Consider the following 377-nt stretch of genomic DNA (forward strand, 5'->3'; position numbering starts at 1 on the left):
CCCCCACCCCTCCGCCGAAAGCGGCGGCGGGCGAGCGCCGGGGTGTCCATGGGGTGGCAGTCACGGTCCCTCCTTGCCGGCTGGCGGCCCGGCGGAGGGCGCGTTCCGCCGAAACGAGCCCGTCTCGTAGAAACACAGGAATCATTTATGCACTGCAGTTCCCCTCGCCTCTCTCCCTTCGCTCCCTCTCTTCCTCTGCTCCTTAGGATATTTTTGGGTGGATTGTGGTTATCAATCAAGACCTCCTCTTCTTTGCTGATCACTTGTCATTTTCACCGGGGATTAGTATCGTTCGGGGCAAGCGGACAACCGATTTTTTTTTCCCTTCCTTTGGAGATCTCTCTTTTTTTTTTTCCTCCCACCCCCCCTCCCCATTT

The sequence above is a fragment of the Calidris pugnax genome, unplaced genomic scaffold (genome assembly GCF_001431845.1).
Source record: "Calidris pugnax isolate Ruff unplaced genomic scaffold, ASM143184v1 scaffold164, whole genome shotgun sequence".
In the NCBI taxonomy this organism is placed as follows: Eukaryota; Metazoa; Chordata; class Aves; order Charadriiformes; family Scolopacidae; genus Calidris; species Calidris pugnax.